Below are 22,177 nucleotides of genomic sequence, written 5' to 3'. Positions count from 1 at the left end.
CCTCCCAAACTCCATTAAACAATAGCAAAACCCACAATCCAATAACAACACAAAACAACCCACAAAACAGTCCACTACAATTTGAATAACCCGAACTCACAGCTTCCGATCACCCTCCTGTGAGTTCTTACAATGATAGAACGAATTTCTCTACTTTTTCAGCAAAAACAAATTGATGAATGAGGTCAGTATACTTACCTTATTTGGTGAATATCTCAGCTCCTAACTTCGTTCTTCAACCCTTAAGTTTCCCTCCAACTAGAACTTGAAAAGAAGAGAAAATCATTTAGGTTTTTGTGTTGAAATTTTGGGAGAGGTTTGCAGGGGTTTATCTTTGATTTTTCGCTCTATAATTAGTGAAATATATGAAGTAAATCAGCCCTTAAAAGGTCTCTTTGGAAGATCCCAACGAGCCCCTTTTTGGACATATTTGGTCCTTTCATTTAAGCAAGTAGGTGACACACCTACTTGTTACCTATGCAGTCTGCGTAGTCTCGCAAAAATACAAATATCTCTCTACACTGATGTCATATTGACAAACGATTTAATGCATTGGAAACTAGACTCGTATATCTTCAATTTTGTAGGTGTATCATCCCGTAATTCCATGTATATTGGGAGAAAAGATTAGCTACATTTGACCTAATTTTCAGAACATTTATGAATGTAACTTATGATGACCTTTGCCAACTACTGTTACACAACTTGCTTGACTTCAAAATATAACACACGGATGTCATACGAATAACTTAAAATTACCTCCATATCATGTTAAGAACCTTAGTATCACCCTAAAAGTACATGTTATAACATTCCCAACTTGTCGACTTTCGACAAAACTTATTTTCTTCAATTTGTTTAGCTTCTAAGCCTTCCAACCATTTTGGTACTTGTTATTCATGATATTAAATGTTTGTAACCTCCACGGTAATTTTATTAACTTGATTTATGTACTTTCAAAGATTATCTCATTTATAAGCTTACATCAATTAACTTGCGACTTACTCTTACATACGAAAATATGGGGTGTAACAACCTCGATCTAAAATAATGGAAATAAGCACACCATGCAACAAGATGATCTCCTGAATGTAAATCTGAGACAAATTCTCTGAAGTATATGTAGTCATCACTGGAATAATGTATGCTGACTTGGTCAGTCTACCGACAATGACCTAACGTACATAAAATTTCCTCTCAAGGTCCGCAGAAAACTAACTACGAAATTCATAGTGATGCGCTCCCATTTCCACTCTGGTGTAACCATCTGCTTAAGCAAACCACCCGACCTCTGGTGCTCATACTTAACCTGCTAAAAATTCAGACACTTTTATACATATTCAATTATGTACTTCTTCATCCGCCGCCAACAATAATGCTACCTCTGGTCATGATACATCTTCGTGGAACCTAGATGAACAAAATAGTGCAAACTATGAGCTCCTCCAGGATCAACTCCCTCAGGCCATCAACATTAGGAACACATAATTGAACCTGGAGCCTCATAACACCATCATAACCAATAGTCACCTCTCTCGCACCACCTCGTAGTACCATCTCTCTAAAAACAAGAAAGTGAGGATCATCATACCAATGAGCCTTAATCTGCTCGAATAAGGAAGACTGAGCCATAACATGTGATTCCCATAACAGAGGGCAGGCTGATGAGAGCTGGTCAAGCAGGATTGACAGGCTTCTAGGCTGGCATACTTCTGAAGAAGGGGTGCACATGTCACCTAAGATAAATCCCACATCGGAATAAGAGAGGAAAGTGAAGTGCTTTATAAATCATGGCAAAAGTTCACATGGTACGCGCACTTTTGGGACTCGAGGTGGCGTATCCCAAAAAGGACAAATTCGTGCAGACTTAGGCCCAAAGAAAACAATACGTATGATGGGCTTGGCTCATGACAAATATGGTATCAGAGCCGGATCTCCCTCAGTACAGTGGTGGGGCTAACCTCAGCGAGGATGCTGAGTCTCAAGGGGCGTGAATGTGATGAGGCTGGAATGCTTCTGAAGAAGGGGTGAAAATGTCACCTTAGGCAAATCCCATATCCAAATGGGAGGAAGAAATGAAGTCTAAATACCCCCACCTATTTCAAACTGAAGATATGGTTCGAGATGGGACGCTACAACATAGCTCTATGTAGGCTAGCAGGTCATCAGGTAAGCTTTTATTTTTCACTTTCAATATTTATGATTTACGGTCGGTGAGGCAAATTGCTGCTATTTATAAAGATTGGCCATATGTGGCATGCATAGTATGTTTCTGGCTACGTGCAGGTTGGTTTTAACCTAGTGTACGAAGGATACTTTGGCAAAATTTTCCAAAGTCTCTAAGAGTAAACATTCGAGGACGAATGTTCCCAAGGGGGGAGTGATGTTACACCCTATATTTTCGTACGTAAAAATGCGTCGTAAGCAAACTAATGTAGGACCAAAAATGAGATAATATTTAAAAGTATATAAAGTAAGTTAATCATGTTACCTCTGAGGTTACAAATATTGAAGATCATGAACAACAAGTACAAAGAGGGTTGGACAGTTCAGAAGCTAAAGCAATTAAATAAAACAATGTTTCGTCGAAAGTCGACAAGTTGGAAATGTTATAACATGTACCTTTGGGGTGAGACTAGGGTGATTAACATGATAAGGAGATTATGTTATGATTTATATTAGTTGTATGACATCCGTGTGTTATGTTTTGAAGTCAAGCGAGTTGTGGAACAAAAGTCGATGAAAGTCATCACAAGTTACATTCATAAGTTTTACTGAAACTTTGGGTCAAATGTAACTGCGATTTTCTCCCAATATACTTAGAGTTATGGGGTGTTCCACCCATCAAATTAAAGATCTATGAGTCTATTTTCCAATGCATTAAACCGTTTGTCAATATGACATCGGAGTAAAAAGATATGGGCATTTGTGCGATATTGCACAAGCTGCTAGGTGACAAGTAGGTGTGTCACCTATTTGCTTAAATGAAAGCCCAAAAATGGGCCATTTCGGGTCGTCCAAAGAGGACTTTTAAGGGCCTATTTTCTTCATATATTAGACTTAAAATAGAGCATAATAACCAGATATAAGCTCTGCAAAGAATCCTCCCAAAAATTTCCCACAAACCCTAATTGATTTTCTCTCCCTTTCAAGTTCTAATTGGAGGTAAAACCTAGAGTTTGAAGAACCAAGATAAGAGCTGAGTTATCCAACAAATAAGGTGAGTTTACTGCTCTCTTTCATCCAATTTTTCTTCTGTAAATTCATGGTAAGTCGTTCTATACTTGTAAGAACTCACGGGACGGTGATCGGAAGCCGTGAGTTCGAGTTATTCACTTGTAGCGGACTGTTTTGTGGACTGTTTTGTGTTTCTGTTGAGCTGCGTATTTTACTACTGTTTTGTGGAGTTTTGGAGGAGGAAGGGGGTGTAGAAACACCATATAAATGTAGGGTGGTTGGCTGGTCGTTCGTCATAACATTTTCGGGTCGTTTGACACTACTACGGTGGTCGTTTTGTGTATGAAGAGATTGGGGTGTGTTGGGCTGTTTTGTAGTATTTGATGGTGTATATAGGGCTGGAAAATGATGTATATATGTTGTCATTGTTCTGTTCTTGTATTGTTGGTGTTATCTTGAATTTGGAGGAAGTAAGGATTATAGGTGAGATGCTGCCCGTTTTAATACAAAATAAGTTTGTCGTTCGTTGTGCGATAGTTGTAACTTTCATAACTTAACGATAGTATTATTATCATTCTTGTAGATTAAGGTGCGAAGAGGTGAGTTCAACTTGGTGATTGGAAAGATTGTGATAAGGTATGTTAAGGCTAAGCCTTCCTTCATTTTGGCATGATCTCGTAGCTACATGTGTTAGTAATGAGACAAAAAGAGAAGTTCATATTCATGAATTTATTCACACTATTCTAGTCTCATAAGTTACAATATTATTCCTTATCGAGATTCTATATTCAATTTAGTATTGTCTTCTTCCAGTCAAGAGAGCAACAAGCCTATATATACAGTATTACAGTATTTTCATTACCATCGAGCTATAATCGATGGGCAGGCCCCTATTGGGCAACCTCTGATCAGATGGAAAGTTATATACCGAGCCTACTGTGGCCGAGCGCCTATGAGCGAGCCCAGCATGGTCGAGATACATAGCCTAGTATGGCCGAGCGCCTATGAGCGAGCCTACTACGGCAGAGCAGTTATATATACCGAGCCTTATAAGGCCGTACAATTATTTTACTTACTATATTGAAGGAGTTGAGTCAGTATCAACAGGTAAGTATATCTCCAGATCATCTTTGACTCCCAATTATTTTCAGTTATTATATTATCAGTTCAGTTTCAACTTTCAGTTATGTTATCGCCTTATATACTCGGTACATTATTTCGTACTGACGTCCCTTTTCCGGGGACGCTGCATTTCATGCATGCAGGTTCAGATAGACAGACGAGTAGACCTCCTCAGTAGGTGTTTCCAGAGTTTAGCCTGATCGGTAAGCTCCACATCCTTCGGAGTTATCGGGTCTAAGTTTTTGTGTGCATCTTATGTATGTATTTATATATATAATATGGGTAGGTCGGGGCCCTGTTCCGATCACAATATATCTATCAGTAGAGGTTTGTAGACATATCATGTTGGTTAGTGCAGTATGTTGGGTTTGTAGGCCTGGTATGTATAATTTGGTGGTTTGTCAGCTGTAATAGCTATGACAGCCTTTTCAGCCTAGCTTTATATTGATGTTTAGTTAGCGCTAGTTTCCATTCAGTTTTATATTTTGCTTCGCAAATTGTCTTGCAAGGTGGCCCCATGGCCAAAGTATGACATTATGTGCTCAGAGTCCCTTAGTCGCAATTTGGTACGCCAGGTTAAGTGAGGCACCGGGTGCTTGTATCGCTCCTAGGTTCGGGGCGTGACATCGTTGTCGTAGCTAACGCAGTATTGAGCTTCTGAAAGCTCGCTTCGTAGACATTGGACCACCTGAAATGAACACCTTTCTGGGTCAACCTAGTCAAATGAGTTGAAATGATGAGAGTCCTCCACAAAATGATGATAATAACCTGCTAAGCCAAAGAAACTCTTCATCTCAGTTGATGTGGATGGATGAGGCCAACTCTAAACTGCCTCGATCTTCCTAGGATCCACTTTGACACCCTCACCTAATACAATATGCCTCAAGAAAGCCGTAGAATTTAACTAAAACTCGCACTTAGAGACTTAGCGTATAAATTATGTTCCCTCAAAGTCTAAAGCACTACTCCCAAATGGTGCTTATGCTCCTCAATGCTACACGAGTAGATCAATATGTCATCAATAAAGACAATCATAAAAGAGTCAATATATTGCCTGAACACCGATTCATCAAATCCATAAGGCCCGAAGGAATATTAGTCTGGTCGAAAGATATCACTAGAAACTCATAGTGCCCATATCTAATCTGAATGGTCATCTTTGGAACATCCAAAACATGAATACTCAACTTGTGACACCCAGATCTCAGGTCGATCTTTGAGAACACCCTAGCACCCTGAAGCTGAACAAATAAGTCATTAATGCCCGATAAACGATATGTTTTCTCAATGGTAACTTTGTCTAGCTGGCGGTAGTCAATACACATCAATATAATTCCATCTCTCTTCTTCCAAAACAACACCAATGCACCCCAAGGCGAGACACTCAGCCTGATAAACCCCTTCTCGAGCAACTCTAGAAGTGTAATGACCCGACCATTTATTTTGTGTATTTGCACCCCATTTCCCCTTTTTATGCTTCACATATGTGTAATTTGGATTTATGACTTACGAGGTTAATTAGTTTCATTTCGGAAAGGTTTCGGATTGATTTAAAACCTTTGGTTCTTGACTTAGAAGCCTAAGTTAGAAATATTGTCCAAACTATGACTTTTGTGAAAATGACCTCGGAACGGTATTTTGATGGTTTCGATAGGTTTGTATTGCGATTTAGGCTTTGGGCATATGCCCGAAATTGAATTCGGCGGTACATAGGTTGATTTTGGCTATCGGGTCCAGAATTTGTTTTTGGGAATTGGAATAAGTCCGTTATGCTATTTAGAACTTGTCTGAAAAAGTTTGTGTTATTTGGAGTTGATTTGATAGTATCCAGATGCTTGGTTGAAATTCTAGAGATTTTTGAACTCTTCTTTGAAATTCATGCATTTTGGTGTTTGATTCGTAGTTCTAGATGTTATTTTAGTATTTTTATCACGCGAGCAAGTTCGTATTAAGTTTTTAGACTTGTGTGGATGTTTGGATTGGAGCCCCGAGGGCTCAAATGAGTTTAGGAGGTATTGCAGAATGGTTTGGACTAAAAAATAGAATTGATGGTGTGGTGGTTCTCTGATGTCGCAATTGAGAGCACCAGCCTTGAAGTTACGAAGGCGACAGGGGTTGTTCAGATGTCGCAAATTTAACTTTCTCCCTTCATATTTGTGAAGTCAGCAGGCCTGGGTTGGGTTCACAGTTGCGACCAATTGGTCGCTTTTGCCGAAGCTGTCAGCTTCGCAATTGTGACTTTTGAGGAGTCTGTCAGGGTTCGCAAATGTGATCCTTGTTCCGCAATTGTGAGGGTTCACAAATGTAAACCCAGTGTCGCAAATGCGACACATGCAACTAAACATAAGGGCTTGGAAGTCGGGATTTTGTCTCATTTCTCACATTTTAGAACCCTAGACTCTGTATGAGGCGATTTGGAGAGGGGATTTTCATCTACAAACCTTGTGTAAGTGATTCTAATCAATTTACAACTATATTTCATGATTATATCTTAGATTTAACATCAAATTTATGTGAATCAAAGAGGAAATTTGGGGATTGTTGTCAAAGTTTTGAAAAATAAAGATTTAAATTTTGAGAGTCGATTTGGTCTTGGATTTGAAAACTAATCACATATATGGACTCGTGGGGTTATGGGTAGTCAGAATCTATCCTTGGAACCGGGTTTTGACCGGTTGGGCCCGGTGTTGTCCTTTGTTGACTTTTTAGAAAATATGTAAAGATTATATCTTTATCTATTTTAATTGATTTCTCTTGCATTGTTTGATGTTATTAAATCAATTTTGATTAGATTTGTGTCATGTGGAGGCGAAATTTAGGGGAAAAGTTATATTCGAGGGTTGATTTTGCCTAGTTGAGGTACGTATCTTGCCTTATTTTGTGTGGGGGAACCACCCCTTAAGATTTGGGTTGATTGTGCTATTTGTGTTATGTGAAAGACGTGTACGCAAGGTGACGAGTGCGTACACAAGCTATATGTGGTATTTGACCGGTTTAGGTTATTTAGACTCTTTTCATAACTTTAATTGAATTGTCATAACATGTTATATCTCTCATTGTTAATATAATCTTACATGTGTCAATCTACTCTTACATGCTTTATTTGACATTGTTAGCCTTGTTCTACTTGTTTCTTGTTATTTTGCTCTTAGATGCTTTAGTTGAAGTTATTGCCTTCCTTATTGTCTTGTTACCTCTTCAATTGTTGAATTACTTTTACTTGAAGTTGTTATTTTGTGGAATATATTCTTGTTGAGTTAATGGTGTTAAAGTTGTAAAAGTCGTTATCACATTAAGGTGAAGTTGTTAATTATTGAGATATCTTTTCTTGATGAGAAATTCTCATTCATTTTGTTATTGTTCAGATTCTTGTAAATATTGTGGTTAAGCCATGAACTATTTGTTATGGAAACATTGGTATTGTTGACTTTTTGGCAAGTCGTGGCAAATGAGCACTTGTTATGCGAGTTGTGATTGTGTTGTGATATTGATACACATGCGATGGTATAAGAATAGGGGTAGATACACATGAGGTGAGATACGGTGGACTTGATACGCGTGTTGCTAGTAGGGGAACTACTTGAAGCCACGTACTGAGATAAGGTGGGCTAAAATACGTGTAGCTATTTCGGGAAAAATGATTTTCAAAACTAAATGTAAGGCTCATACGGTGATATAAGGATAGATTGTGATTGAAATTGTGAAATGTGGAAATGAGGCGGTACCTCGGTTGTGATTCTTGTTGCACACTCTATGTTAAAAAGGCTTGTTGGTCGAACAGTTTTGTCATTTCCTTACTCGTTTTACCTGTATTTGTCCGCATTGGTTCCTTGATGTTCTTAACATGTGTTCATTCCTTGTTACCTTTATTGATTTAGAATCCGTTGATAGCTTTCATTATTGAACTACTTTACTGTCCTTTATTTCTTCGTTCTACATTATTTGACTGTACCATATCTTGTTTAGTTTCTTTTATCCTAGTAGGTATCTTGACCTGGCCTCGTCACTATTCTACTAAAGTTAGGCTTGATACTTACTGGGTACTATTGTGGTGTACTCATATTACACTTCTGCACATTTTTGTGCTGATCCGGGTACATTTGCTCCTGCCGGACGCTAGTGATCATTCAGTTATGATAGGAGACTTCAAGGTATACTTGCCCGACGTCCGTAGGACTTGGAGTCACCTTCTGTTATCTTCGTATTATTGTTATTTCAATTATCAGATAGTGTTGTAGTAGAGGTTTTAGAATATTCTGTAGAGCTTATGACTCAGTTCTACTTGTTTTGGGAATTATGTAATTGATGTTCTGTTTTGGGAATTAATATGCGCTTATCAGTTTATATTAGTTTCTCAGTTTGGCTATTTCTGTTATGCTATTACTAAATATTAGGCTTACCTAGTCTTAGAGCCTAGGTGCCATCACGACGTACTAAGGTGGAAAATTGGGGTCATGACAAAAAGCTTCTCCTTCATCTCTCTAGACTCTACATGAGCCATACGATAAGGCGGAATAGAGATAGGTTGGGTGCCTGGCACCAAATCAATGCTAAAGTCAATATCACAATCTGGTGGTATGCCTAGAAAGTCAGCAGGAAATACATAGGGAAACTCCCTCACTATAGGCACTGGATCAATCGTGGGAGTCCCCATCACAGTATCTCAAACAAAGGCCAGATAGGCCAAACAACCCTTCTCAACCATATGTTGAGCCTTCAAAACAGAAATAACTCGACTGGATGAACTACTAAACTAACCTCTCCACTCCACTCTAAGCAACTCTGCATGAGCAATGTAACAATTGATGTATGGCTATTATTCTATATTTTTAGTACATTATTTACCTTATATTTGGTGTTTTAATGACAAATTATGCAACGTTTGAGCTCAATCAAGTTGATTTTATGTGTAGGACGATTTGAACGCAAAGAGAAATGAAAGTTGCACGCAATGATATTGAAAATACAAGGAAAAAGCACAAAAGGAAAATTAACGCAAGGCACAGAGAGGAGCTCTCCCCAGACCTCGCGAGGTCCATTACCTCGTCTATCAAGGTCCCTCACCAGGCCCTAGACCAGGCATCGTGCCTATGCCCCTGTTCGGGAGAAAATTATTTCCTTGTTGATTTTTGACTTGGTGATTTCCGCCCTAACCTATAAATACCCCCTAAACGTGTCTAAGAGGGAGTTGGAAGTATTATGAAGGCAAGAAGGGACAAGGAACACAAATGGAGCATGGAATCATCTCATTTTCCATCCTTAATCAAATATTTATAGTTCTTATGATTCATAACAATATTTTGTTTATTCATATTATAATAAGTGGCTAAAATCCCTTCTGTTCTAGGGTTATGGGTTGTTCTTGAATATTGATGTTCGACGGTTGTTGATAATACTTGTTTTAATATCTACAAATACTATCTAAGTCTAAGAACATGCAAGATTAACTCAATGAGTACAAGTTGAAGTATACCAGACGAGTCAAAACCTAACATACGCACGTACACTTGTCACCTCGTACGTTTGTAGATCCTATAACATATAGCACATAGCACATAGCACATAGCACATAGCAGATAGAATACCTATAGGGATAATTTCCCTCTAAAAAGGTTAGTCAAGAGACTTATCTCACTCCGAAATCTAATAATCGGCTCCAATACCTCTCTAACACCTCAAACTAATGTCGAACAACCCGAAACTAGTGTTGCGTCCAAACGCACACGCAAGTATACACGGTTGTCAAGTAATAAAGTGGCTAAAAGTCGGATGTTGAACCCATGAGGACTTGTGACAAACTATTAACTAAATTAGACTATCCTAATTATCTAAACAAGAATTAAACCTAGAAGTATTTGATTCTAAACTAATTAAAATAAAAAGAAAATACCTAATGAACTTTAAAAAGAGGAAGAGCAGAGTTTTATATTATCAATGTGATGAAAACGATCTAGGGTTGTGGTCTATCTAACATTCCTATGGTATTCTTCAATTGAATTGACTAACTAATTTATCTAATTTATTGGTTATGAGGGTTAATATTTCTCATAAGAATCTATCGAGTTCTTACTCGCCTATTCAAGCTAACCTAACGCCTATATGTCTATGGAATTAGAACTAACAAGAACACATTTATAATTCCTGTAAATCAACCAATCAAGGAAATTAAATATATGTGTATCCTAACCGTGAATCCGTTCTCCGATGCCCAGGTTCAAGACTTTGCTCTACTCAATTCTATATGCAATCTAGAATTTTCACTTTCGAGTTCAATTCTAGATTCGTAGATGGTATTTAATTGGTGATCAAGCAATCAAATAATTAAGAACATGATTGAATAAATAAACTAATACGACAAATCAAGAATCAAAATCAATATTCGAATAGCAATATTCATTAAAGAACCACAACCCTAGAACGTGAAGTTTAGCTCCACATAGAGATGGTATCCAAACAACAAATCATACAAAGAAACATAAAACTTATTAAGTTTGGTGGAAGAAAAGATAGAATTTTATGAATTCCGGCCGTCACGATGACTTTGTGCTTATGTTTTCCTCTAACGAACGTCCTCCCCTCTCTAAAATAGGTTTAGAACCCCTTTTATATGAGTTGGGGGTGTGTAGGGCCGAAATAACAAGGTCCCGGGCGAAATAGGACAAGTCTCTGTCATCAGCGCCCATGTTAGCGTGGGGTGCTAGCCCTAGCGCTGGAAATTCTGCACTTCCGGAAACTAGGCCACATGTAGTGCCCCACGCTACCTGTGGCGCTCAAATGTGCACTTTTGCCTTTTCTTCTCATTTTTGCCCCAATTCGCATACTTTCGTCCCAAATTGCATCTGAATGATTCCTACAGATAGAAATACCACAAATTAGCATAAATCATTATATTATACATCCAAAATATACGAGACATGAGCACAATGCGAGACAATATACATAAAAATTTGCATACTTTAAGCCGAATATCAACTATCCAAAGAACGTGCAAACCAATCAAAACATACTCAAGAATCCATAATTTATCAATTAGAAACAATTTCCGTCCCCGCATGAAAAGTCAACCCCAGGCCTAGGCCCACGCCCGGATTCAAAATATTTTTAAAAATATATGTTACCTATAGCACCACGAACTCAAATATGTAATTTGTTCTCTAATCCATGTCCAATTTTGTGGTCAATTTCTCTTTTTACCAAATGCTAGGTTTCAAACCAAAATTCAAGATATTCAATAATTTCTACCAATTTCCATGTTAAATTCCATATATAATCCATGTAATTAGCTCTCAACGAGTTAGAATCACTTACCTTAAGCTTTTTGATGAAGATCTAGAAGAAATTCCTACAAAACCGAGCTCCCAAGCTTTACAAATGAATAAATGAACTAAAAATTCGAAATGGGCTATTTATAGCAAAAGTCAAAAACTTCTGAAATTTTGGCCGGACACCTAGGGTCACATATGGTGCCACACGAGGTGTCTTTGCTGAAACAGTTGGTTTGCTTGTTTTTCCCAAAGCCTAGTCCCAACCATGCTTAGATCTCGTGTGAGCCCCCTGGACCCCATCCAAACATTCAAACAAGTCCATAAACACAACTCGAACCTATCCAAAACCTCCAAACACATACGAGATCATCACATATACAAATCAAAGATCAAACCACAAGTTGAACCTCTCTTAGGTTTAAGAACTTCCAAACTTCCAACCAAGCGTCTGATTCACGCTTAAACACTTCGGATATCAACCAAACTTTGCATACAAGTTCCATTCAAGCAAATCGAACTTATTCCAGGTTCTAGAATAACAATCTGAGTCCGCTACACCAGAGTCAACTATCGGTCAAACTTAAAAACTCTCCAATTCTTCAAATTGCCAACTTTGGCAAAATAGGCTCAAAATCTTTTAGGAGCATCCAAAACATAATCTCAACATATGCCTAAGTCCAAATTCACCATAAGAACATATTGGAACCACCAAATCACCAATCTGAGGTCGTTTACATAAGAGTCAAACCTTGATCAACTCTTCCATTATAAGGCTTCTAAAATAAAACTAAGTATTCCAATTTACTCTCGAACCCCATGAAAGCCAAACCACCCATCCCGTCAAGTCACAAAATATCTGATACATATACAGGAAGTATCAAATAGGAGAATGGGGTTCAAATACTCAAAACAACTGATCGGATCGTTACTCAATGTATGGTTTCGTTTGGTAAACACAAGGTTACTACCATGTGAGCATGATAATAATATTGTTAGGGATAGAATATGCCTTGTGTATTTCTTGATGACTAGGCAACCGGTGAATGTGGGACAACTGATGTGCCCCCAGATGGCACAGACTAGAAGGGACAAGCTCAATAGGTTATTTTTTTGGAATATGCTAACGCACTATTTGCGTGATAAGAAAGTGGATGAAGAGCCAAATTTTGATATGGTGATTCCAATAGCACCACGAGCTACAGATATTTCTCGTATTCATGGGCCAAATGAGGAGGATAGTTCTACATTGACTACTACCGAGCATCAGGCTCATGACGATAGCTTCATGGCTCACTTTTATGGGATGCCAGACTTCGGTTGCAGATTGGGGTTAGGCCTACTACCCTAGAAGAAAGACTTAGTTGAATGCGCGATTCCACCTCAATAAAAATACAAAACTACTTGTTGGTATTAGTGCTAGCCAAGGTGTACCTTCCGATGAGGATGTAACACTCTTGGGCATTCTGTGTACTACGGTGAGAAGCGGGTAGATGAAGTTGTTGATGTCACTTGTGAAGATCTTAGAGATGGTGCGGATGACTGGAGGCATTTGACAGAGCCTTCTTTGATGAGGGAGATGGTTTCGATGATTGACCAGCGAGTTTCCTATCCACTTTCTCTATTTTGCTTTATTTATGCATTGGGGACACTACACTTTTTAAGTGTGGGGGGAGGGCGTCACAACCCAAAATGCACTATAGGTCGTTATGGCGCCTAATGTCGTTGTCAGGCAAGACAACGGTGAATTATCAACTTAATTACTTATTTTATTATTTTTGAAATCATAAATCCCATTAAATAATAGAGTAAAATCTGGTACTCGTAGAAGCCCATGACTTGCTTTTCCAATTTTCGTATAAAATATAAATTAAAAGGTTATATGATAATAATTACGTGAACTACAATAATGAACATCCACTAGGAACCCCAAAATCCGATGTCACAAGTGCATGAGCATCTACTAGAAGGTACAATAATCATACAACATCTGTCTAGAATTCAAGTTAGACAGAAAAATGTAAATAATTCTGATGAAGATTCTGTATGCTGCAGATCATAGCATGGGATGCAGCTCACCGTAAAGTCCTCGCAATAGCTTCCCCTTTGCACCCGAAAGACCACCAGAAATATATACATGTATAATAAGTGCAGAAGTGTAGTATGAGTACGCAATCAACGCGTACCTAGTAAGTATCTAGCCTAACCTTGGAGAAGTAGTGACGAGGGGTCGACATCGACACTTACTAGTGGTCCAAATAAATTAAGTACAATAGAAAGTAAACAAGTATGAGGCATGGTAAATAAAAAGTGTAAACAAATATAAGTACATGGTACGATCCTCCTCTGGACAGTAAACACAAACTCTCAATTATCGGTTACCTCCACAACCGGAGTGTATATAAAATCCCCCCCCCCCCAAGATAGGTTATCACAACTCAAATCAGGAAAACACATGGATACGCTGGCTTTTTGTCAAATATCACGCACGATTCTGCCGAGGCAAACGGCCCGATCCAATAAGAATATAATACTCCCGAGGCGAACGGCCCGATCCCATAAGAATATGATACTTTAATAGGTCTTTGACCCTACTCACAAATATGCGTGTGAGTTATGAAATTTAAGGAAGTTTTTCGATAGAAATGCACAACGCAGGAGAAAGTTGTAAGGGAAGCAAAATTATTCCACGGCTAATCAAGTAGCTCGTCAGATCTCTACGCAATCCTAGTCTCAAATCGTAACACGAAATAAAGGAATTCAACAGGCAAGGATAACTCAAATAGTACAATTAAAGCATGGCGTGAACCTAAGTCTACCCGGACAAAATCGGGAACCCTAGAATATGCACGGACACTCGCCATCTCATACGTGTGTAGCTCCCACAACATGTAGCACATAAGAATATAATGCCTACGGGGTAAATTCCCCCTAACATGGTTAGATAAGAGATTTACCTCGTTGATACCCAATTTTGCCCTCATATTTCTAAAATAGTATATATACTTTCAAAATGTCATTCTTACATCATTACCTAAATTATAAGAATTATACAAGTATTTTTTATAATTTTCCATATCTTTAGAGCTTCAAAATTGATTTCTTCGCATTTAAATTACTTGATTATTTATTAAGTATCCCTTAAATTATTTTGTAATGGTTTAAATATCTAAAGTTATAATTTTCATCAACATATATGTTTCAAAATATTTTATTTTATTTTATGTAAGCATATTTGTGTTTTCTTAAGCTATTTACATAATTTTACAATAATGACCTATATTCATGCATAATTGTATTTTATTACATTATTTTTGCTAAAATATCATTACTTACATTTTTATAATATTAAGCTATTATTTTAAAGTATTTTACTACATAAATAATATTTTTATCATTTATTAATAATTTTCTATAATTTATTTTTTTGATAAATTTCGTGTATTTACATTATAGCCCAGTTATTAAGCCAATTTCAGACCAAATTTGACCCTCCAAAGGTGGTCTTTTGTGTGAACCGGGTGACTCTTCTCAAGGATGGATTGTGTGACAAATTTCTTAAGGGAATGACCCAATTTCATGTTTAGGTAATTGTAGTAGTAAGTAGTAATGAATAAAAGCCCTAACCGAGTCATTCTCGAAAAAGAGTTATTTATGCTTCATGTGGCACCAACATACGTAACTGCATGCTTATGGTTTGAAACAAGGTTTTTGGAAGAAATTGTTACGACCCAAAACCCACTATAGGTCTTGATGGCGCCCAACGTCGCTGTTAGGCAAGCCAACACTTAACTACCAACTAAATTATTCATTTTTTTTTTATTTTGAAATCATGAATTCTATTAGGTAAATAAATTAATGCATTAAAAATCACAAAGACATACAATTTAAATAAAATATAAAGTAAAAGTGTGCCAATGTTAAGAAAAACCATAAACGAATTCTAGAACATCCCCAAATACCGGTGTCATAAGTGCATATACGTCTGCTAAAGAGTGTAATAATAATAATACAACATCTATATGGAATATAAAATAGATAGGATAAAGTAAATAAATAAAATGGAGACTCTAAGGGCTGCGGTGTGTAGCATAGAAAGCAGCTCACCATAAAATCCCCTCAGCAGTTGCGCCTACGTGCCAGGATGACCACCAAATGAACCTGTCAGATTCTGCACGTGTAGTGCAAAAGTATAGCATGAGTACGTAAATCAACGCGTACCCAGTAAGTATCTAGCCTAACCCCTGAGAAGTAGTGACGAGGAGTTGACATCAATACTTAACCCGCCTGTTCAATTTTTTATCCTGGTCGTTGATCTCTCAAGATCAACAACTCTCGTTCATTCCCCCCTTTTTAATTAACCCAACCCAGAAATCCTAACCCAATTTCTCATCTTTGCCGCCTGTAAATCCTCTCTACGCTCTCTTCTCTGAGAAACCCTAGCCGCCGCTGCTTATTTCCTCTCTAATTCCAACTTAGAGATGGAATCCGTCTATGATACACTTACCTTATTAATCTTCTCTCATAATTGGTCGTTTGTTTATGGTGTTACTTAGGTACTTGCCTAAGTTTGGCAAGTATCACTTTCGAGACGAGGCTAAAATAGCTCGAATCTTTTATTTTGGGCATTATTTAATCTATATACACTTAACAAAGAGCGATTTGCACTCTTGGATTGATTTTCGGACGATTGAACCCTAATTAGGGTTTGAGACTCTCCATCTCCTTTACTGATTTTGATTTGCATGTGATATTTTCTTTCTTATTTGCACTTGATTGATTATTTTCCATGTTTGTTCTTTCAATTTCTTCCACTATATAAACCCCTCCCCAACTCCCCTCTAGGGAGACCTAATATCACTGCTATTGCACTCGATATATTTCCCTCACCCGTTCATCTTCTCTAAAACACTTGGCTCTTTGGCCGGCTGAAAGCCAAGGCCATAATATTATCAACCTCCTCAGGTACAGGTATTGAAAGCCAAGGCTCTTGTGAACTCTGAAGCATCAGAGATATGGGGTTCTTGCTACAAGTATTCTAAACTCCTTATTCTTTTGCTCGTTTAATTTCGTTATTGGTTAGTGCCTTTAACTCTTGCAATGTTAACTATTTTCTTTCTTTTGAATATCTATATGTGTTCTAGGTGTTAAGGACATTTAAATTCTGTGAGCATGATTTAGTTCCTTTTCTAGTTATGAATCCCTGATACTATAATGTCATGATATCATTATATACTCATATGTAATGCTATGTTCTTTGATAGTTGAATGTATTTTCAGCACATTTGATAGATTCCGACTTGTTCTTATTTTGTGTTGGACTAATATGTGTTCTTCACTATATCCTACACTTCTATGTTGGTCTTCTTATTTTCCTCTGGAATCAGTCATCTACCTCTGTGTTTTCCTAGCATCTGAACATGGTTGATCTTTAAGTTTCAACACATGCCTATTATATGTGTGCTATTTTAATCTGACTATCATGAATACCTATTGTTTGTTATAGAATCCTCTTCATGCCTTGCTTTGGCTCTTACACTGAAACTCTTATGAAACCATCTCTTTGCTTTAAATGAATTCCTTTGTGCTGAGTCTTGTGTTTAACAAACCGTTCTTTGCAAACTGGCCATAACTATATAGATCCCATGTTACAATGCTGCCTTAAGATCTAGACTAAACATGTTTCTTTGCTATTTGTAATTCTGATCTTTAACATTATCTAAAACTTTAGGATAAATATCCCGTTTCCTCTCTTATGCATTGTCAACTGACATGTTAATGTATAGCTGATCTGTCCTTTCACATGCCATAAGTTTCTGTGGAGCCTTTGTACTATGATCTATTCTCATCATCTTAAGTTTCATGATGTTGGCCAAGCTGTACCATCAGTATGTTGATATGTTGTTTGTGACCTTATTCTCATTAGAATTGGCATGTTAGAACCTTCACGTAAAACTTGTGCTCTACTTGCCTCTTGCCTATGATTATACTAGATTGACTTTTGAAGTTCTTTAGGTTGGTTCCGAATCATGTTTTATTTTTACACTCTATGAGGAATGGCCTTCTAGTTCATGTTGCTAAACACTGTCGTTTCAAACATTTTGCGAATACAGACTTTCCTCATATATGTCTCATGTGCTTTCCATTTAATGTTGTCTTATATATGTGCCTTTGGTTTATACCTATTAATAATTATAAGAGCTGAGTGTGTGGACTTAGAATTCTTCTTAACCAATTCACTAAGTAGTGGTTGGATTTAGTTGTTCATCTGCCATTATTGAATGTGTGAATTCTCTACCTTTGCTTGGTATGGGTCTATGCATAAGTTCGTAATTGGTAAACTCCAATATTTGAGTCATGTTTGGGCCTGAGTTTGCTGCTAGCGTGAAGAATAAGCCTATTGAAGGCCCAGGAAGTCCTGGGTTATCTCCTTTGGGCCTTCTCTACGTGTAGGGCCTGTAATTATTTAGATATTGTTATTCTGAAGTTTATTTCCATTCCTTCTTGTGTTTGCAATAAGTTGTAAACAAACAATTGGGGTATTAGTGAAATTGGGGAAATGAGTATATTCTAATGTTTGCATAAAAGGGTAGAAAACGTGCCTATAGGGTCTATGTGATCTACTTGTTATTCTATCCAACATGCTATATATGCTATTTGGTTTTCATGAATTGTACACTAGTAGAAACCATGCCTATATGGAATCACACACTCACTTAACCTGTTTTACTATCAAAAGCATGAGTTAAGTACTTTACTTGTTCCCATGTCTACTGCTATGCGCTATTAGATAGCATGCCTATAGGAATCAAGTGTCCATAACTATTCATTCAATTTGTGCAACTGCAGTGTACTTACTAGATAACATGCCTATAGAATTATATTAATTTATGCTCTGCTAATCCTCATCTAGATACCATGTCTATAGGGATTTAATTGATTAATCGACTGTTTCTTTTGTCTTATTACTCTGCTCACCTAGATAACATGCCTATAGGAATAAGCGATAAATCTGCCAATTATTAGAACCTAGCTATAAACACTTCTACTCGCTTATAAAGCATGCCAACAGGATCAAACGAGAGTAATTCTGAGTTTTTCAATGACTATCACACCCCCCCTTGCACAAATCACTTAGAGATCATGTCTATAGATTTTATAATCGCGATAATCTGAATAGAAGCACTGCCATAAGACTTTCTTAAACCGTTCAGTCATTTAGAAACCTTTTTTATAGGTTTAAAACAACACTTCGAACCTGAAACTACCTATACATAATATGGAATCTGCCCGCGTGCATTTGTTGTTATGTGTGGAGGCTAACTTGGGCCTTTAATTATCTTTACATGAAGTCCTATTTGTTTTGAATGTCGCCTAGTTTTATCATTTTGAGCAATCTAAGTAAGTCTAGAACCACCCAAATAGAGGTCCAAAGCCTCATGGAACATATTCATGGGACGGGTAGTGCACGCATAGGACACGACCTAGAGTTGAATTAGAACGCTCTAAGTAAACAACTACAATATAGTAATCGGGTAGCAGGAGATGATAGTTTGTGCCCGCTGAATAATATGAGCAACTCCTATCTAAAAGGAGTTGCGAAGTATTATTTATATTGCACGGGGTGATCCTTTAGGCTAAAACACTTAGGACCCCCCTTTCCTTTATACACTTAGTCATCTAGTATAGACCATTATAGTTGTATCCTTGTAGTCTTTAAGATTTGTACCAATTTTCATTGTGTTATAATGAAACTCTTTGTACTTTTATTCTCTTTATTTATTTAATCATCTCTCCTAATTATAATCCACATAGTCTTAAGTTCGACCGGGACCCATAGTTGTGGACCTCAAAGAGTGCCTAACACCTTCTCTTTGAGGTAATCTGAGCCCTTACCCGATCTTTGATGGCGTTGACTAGTCAAACAAAGTTATCTATATAATAGGTGCCCTAACGCACCTTAAAAACCGTTAGGTGGCAACTATTCTCTTTAACACTCTATCTTTCATTTAAAAGAGTTGTCACACGTCGAGGCCCCCTTTCACGAGAAAAATGGGCTCGACAGAATGGTGACTCTGCTGGGGATTTACTCTCAGGCTCTTACCATAATGAACTTGACTTACGTGGATTACTTTCTTTATTACATGCACAACCCTTCTTCACCTTTATTTGTTTAAATTTGCTATTACATACATATCCCTTCCCCTATTCACTTTTATTTGTTATGACATGCACATCCCTTCTCTATCCACCTTTATTTGTTTAAATTTGTTATGACATGCACATCCCTTCCCCGTTCACCTTTATTTGTTTAAATCTGTCATGACATGCACATCCCTTTCCCGTTCACCTTTATTTGCTATGACCACTCTTCATTTCATCTTGTCTAAGACAACCATGTCATGCCTCTCCCATCCCTATTCCCATATCTGCTTTATTACATTCTTGCATATATTCCACGAACTAAACTGACTCCTTCCTTTTGTCTTTCCTTTCTATATTTCCAATGTTTACCTTACTATTGTATTTACTTCTTTTACATATTTATCATGCAAATACTTGACAAGGTGTTATTATCTCTGCATAAAGCATGCTCCGCATCATACTTCACTCGTGCCAACTATCAAAATAGTGGCGCTTCGTGAGTGTCTATGCTCTTCCAAAATTACCCTTTTTTAAATCGGAAAGGCTTATTTGCAGTAGACTAGTCGATCAGCATTGCAATCGCCAGTCCCGTGCCTTTCCCTCTCAAGTACCAGTCTAGACCATTCTAGAAACCCTACTCCAACTTGAAATGTACATGCATCATGCTAAACCTAGTACGGGTTGAAGCGTTATTAACGTAACAACCCGCTATGATGAACCTCGTCCAAAGTCCGACGAGATTACCACAATCCCAATGGACACTATCATACTATGTGCATTACTTGGAGAAAAATATGCCAACGTGTTGATCATTATTTCATAAACATTTTTGGCATTAATAAAATGATGCAAATGTTGGCATCAATTTTCTCCAAGTCTACGTGTCGCTTAGGCCTACCTCGGGCACAATGAGGTCCCCAAATTAGGACGCGAATTATTGCATGACTTTGTGAAACATGTTTTAATATCACAAATACTCTTTTAATATTCCTTACTAACTTGGTTACCTTTTGCTTTTTCTTTCTTTTGATTATTACCATTCCCAAAGGTTGGTTCGTGCATACTGGAATCTTCTCAAGAACTGGACCGCTGCACCATCTCGGGCCCGTCGAGTTCCTGGGTAGCCTGGCAAATTAGCATGAACTACTTTAAAAAATAGTTTTGAGCATTTGAGACATTTTTCAGTATTCTATTTTGAAATAATTGCTCAAGTCATCGAGCCGCACTTGTTGACGTTTCCAAATTTTATTAACGCATTACTACTTTTCGTATTTATTATTATTCTCTAAATTTTCTTCCTCTCTTTACAGCATCATTATTACCTATCCCGATGAACCTGGAACTGTGACATGTAATGAGACAACACAACATAAGGATAGTGATTCGGAGGATTTGGAAGATGATACAATACCTAAGGAAATCGTCAGAGAAGTGGAAAACTTTGAAAACAAACCATAGTCTAATTTGGATGAAACTGAGGTAGTTAACTTAGGGGATTCCGAAACGGTCAAGGAAACACGCATAAGCATTCACCTATCGCCGTCAGAGAAGGAAGAGTACATCATATTCCTAAAGGAATATGAAGATATCTTTGCACGGTCCTACAATGATATGACTGGTTAGAGCATATCAATAGTGGCTCACAAGCTACCCACTAATCCTACATGTCCACTGGTAAAACAAAAGCTCAGAAAGTTTAAGTCGGATATGAGTTTAATGATAAAAGAGGAAGTCACTAAGCAGATCAAAGCCAAGGTTCTTAGAGTGGTTGAATACCCAACTTGGTTGGCCAACATTGTGCCAGTTCCGAAGAAAGATGGGAAAGCCAGAGTATGTATTGATTACTGAGATCTAAACTGGGCAAGTTCCAAAGATGATTTCTCGTTGCCTAATATACACATACTGATCAAAAATTATGCCAAGCATGAACTCCAATCCTTTGTGGATTATTTTGCGGGATATCATCAGATCTGGATGGATGAAGAGGATGCCGAAAAGACAGCCTTTATCACACCATGGGGAATATACTGCTACAAAATGATGCCATTTAGTTTGAAGAATGCTAGAGCCACCTACATGAGAGCCATGACAACCATTTTCCACAACATGATACGCAAGGAAATAGAGGTGTACGTGGATGATGTTATCATTAAAACCAAAAAGAGTACAGATCACATAGCAGATGTGAAGAAATACTTTGATCGACTTCGAAGGTACAATCTGAAACTGAATCCTGCAAAATGTGCCTTCGGAGTCCTTACTAGAAAATTGTTAGGATTCATCGTCAGTCGCCGAGGGATTGAACTAGACCCATCAAAATTCAAAGCTATCCAGGACTTGCCACCTCCGAAGAAATAGAAAGATGTGATGAGATTTTTAGGGTGCCTCAATTACATATTGGTTTAATAGCACAATCAACCGTGATATATGAGCCGATCTTCAGGATGCTGAGGAAAGATGTTGTAACAAGC

Source organism: Nicotiana tomentosiformis, chromosome 2 (assembly GCF_000390325.3).
Source record: "Nicotiana tomentosiformis chromosome 2, ASM39032v3, whole genome shotgun sequence".
Lineage (NCBI taxonomy): Eukaryota > Viridiplantae > Streptophyta > Magnoliopsida > Solanales > Solanaceae > Nicotiana > Nicotiana tomentosiformis.
Note: the sequence above shows the minus strand (reverse complement) of the source record.